General features: G+C 37.6%; 1 protein-coding gene across 1 annotated transcript in view; it reads right to left on the bottom strand.

Annotated features, from left to right (window-relative positions):
• The window catches only part of LOC143287410 (uncharacterized), a 9,811-nt gene extending 7,536 nt beyond the window's left edge, over positions 1-2,275 (bottom strand). Inside the window, exon 1 of the mRNA XM_076595386.1 lies at positions 2,141-2,275. The gene's annotated coding sequence lies outside the window, so the exon portion shown is untranslated. The remainder of the gene's footprint in view (positions 1-2,140) is intronic.
• Positions 2,276-2,500: the final 225 nt, after the last annotated feature.

The raw sequence follows: 2,500 nt of genomic DNA on the forward strand, positions 1-2,500 counted from the left end.
TGTGTGTGTGTGTGCGTGTGTGTGTGTATTTATATATATATAATGTTGAAGACATTATGTATAATGTTGAAGATTTTTTATTATTATTACTGAATTAGCATTGCAAGTTATCAATAATGGAAGGCATGGTGCTACGTTTTTCATGTGATGCTTTTGAATTATATATCCTTCTGTTGGCTGATGATGTTGTTTTGTCATCAGAGACAGTTGTTGGATTACAGCGTCAGTTAGACAGTCTGTGAAGTGCTGCTTCTTCACTTCAATTGAAGGTAAACGTGAATAAAATCAATATAATAGTATTTAAGAAAGGTGGGTATTGAAGTGGGTGGTGTAATAATGCCTGTAATTAATGTTTATAAGTACTTTGGGATATTTTTTTTTTCTCTACACGTTTGAGTTTCTCTGCAGTTTTCAAAGATTTTGCTAGTGGAGCAAAATATGCGTTGTTGTGTATTAAGCGAAAGCTTCATATTCTTAATAACAATTCTTTTGAGCTATTTTTCAAACTATTTGATTCACAGGTTCAGCCATTTCTACAATATGGTTCCGAATTATGGGGGTTAGAGAAAACTTCAGTTCACTGCGAGTCTATTCACTTATTTGCAATTAAAAATTATTTATGTGTAGATATGCGAACACCGAATAATCTTGTTTATGGTGAGAGAGACAGATATCCCATATACGTAAATTTTGCAGTTAGCTGTATTCGTTACTGGCTCAAGTCAATTCAGATGGACGCTTTTAGATTACCTTACAAAGCGTATAGAATGTTGTACGACTTGGATATGAATGGAAAGAAAAACTGGGTGTCAAATGTCCGCATTTGTTTGTATGAAAATGTTTTTGGTGATGTCTGGGAAAATCAAGGTGTTGGCAATATGAATAGTTTTATAAGTTTATTAATTTTCGTCAACGTTTGATCGATTGCAGGTGGCAGAACTGTAACGATCACATTAATACAAGTGAGCGATTTAGTTTGTATAGAAAACATTGTGTTGTAATCATGATCTTAAATATTATTTGAAAATGGACATAGATAGATAGTTTAAATATGCAACAACAAGATTTCGGTTTGATATTTCTGACTTGAAAGCGCACCGTTCCAGATATAAATTTCGTAATAACTGTGATTTGTTATGTCCATTGTGCACAACGGCTAAAGAAGAAGATGTACACTTTGTTCTCTGTTGTCCAACACTTAATGAGATTAGAGTTAAATTTATCCATCCTAAATATTACAGACATCCTAGTGTGTTCAGATTGAGTTTATTAATGTCATGCACAAAACCTGATGTTATACGTAATATTTCCTTGTTGTTGTTTTTTTTACAAGGCTTACAGGTTTAGAAAAACACTCATTTCATTGTCGTATTTCCATTGCACTTATCAGCAAATTATATTATTGTCTTTTGTTGCTGTTCAAATACCCCTTCATGTGCGACTATGGCCCATATATGAATAGACCATTCATTCATTCATTCATATACACACACACACACACACACACACACACACACACACACACACACACACAGAGTGTGTGTGTCTGTGTGGTGTGTTGTGGTGTGCTGTGGTGTGTGTGTGTGTGTGTGTGTGTGTGTGTGTGTGTTTGTGTTGTGTCGTGTTGTATTGTGTGTGGGAGAGAAAGAAAGACAGAGAGTGTGTGTGTGTGTGCGTGTCTGTGTGTACCTATGTCTGTGTCTTAGTGTCTGTGTTTTGTGTCTGTGGGACTGTGTCACTGCTTGAATTGAACTGCACGCAAAAGTAGTATATAAGTTGTTGTTGTTGTTGTTGTTTTTGGGGGGTTGGGTTTTTTTTATTGCACATTCTCACACAGAAGACAGATAAATAATTTTTAAAGCAGAAAGAGAGAGGGGGGGAGAGAGAGGAAAAAAGAGAGAGAAACATACAAACAGAAAGGAGCGGCGGGGAGATAGATTGGTAGATAGACAGACACAGAGAGAGACAGAGAGAGGAAGACAGAGACAGACAGGCAGACAGACAGACAGACAGACAGACAAAGAAACAGAGATACAGACGGGCAACAGACACAGGGACAGAGTCAGACAAACAGACATACACACAGACAGAAAAGTAAAAATGAAAAAAGAAAGAAAGAAAGCAAGAAAAGACGCCTTACCTTTCAGTAGCACGTGAAGGAGACAAATGGTTGACTCAGAGAGAGAGGCCAGTTGGTTGGTTGAAGCACCTCAAACTGAAGCTCTGTTATCTTAGCAGTTATGTCACCACAACGTCAGCGAGAACCTAAAGGAACCACAACAAAGTTAATTAACTCTCTCCATACGAACGGCGAAAGGGACGACGTTAACAGCGTTTCACCCCAATTACCATCATCAAAATATTGCAAGCGGAAGGCTCTAAATACTGAAGACGTGAATGTTGACAAAGAATACCACAATTCTGACGACGGAAGCTAAAGGTTGGGTCATTCAGACACCCACTGGACATCCGAGGGGTCTGTGTAGAGGAGAAGAGAGGA

This window comes from Babylonia areolata, chromosome 11, assembly GCF_041734735.1.
Source record: "Babylonia areolata isolate BAREFJ2019XMU chromosome 11, ASM4173473v1, whole genome shotgun sequence".
NCBI lineage: Eukaryota > Metazoa > Mollusca > Gastropoda > Neogastropoda > Buccinidae > Babylonia > Babylonia areolata.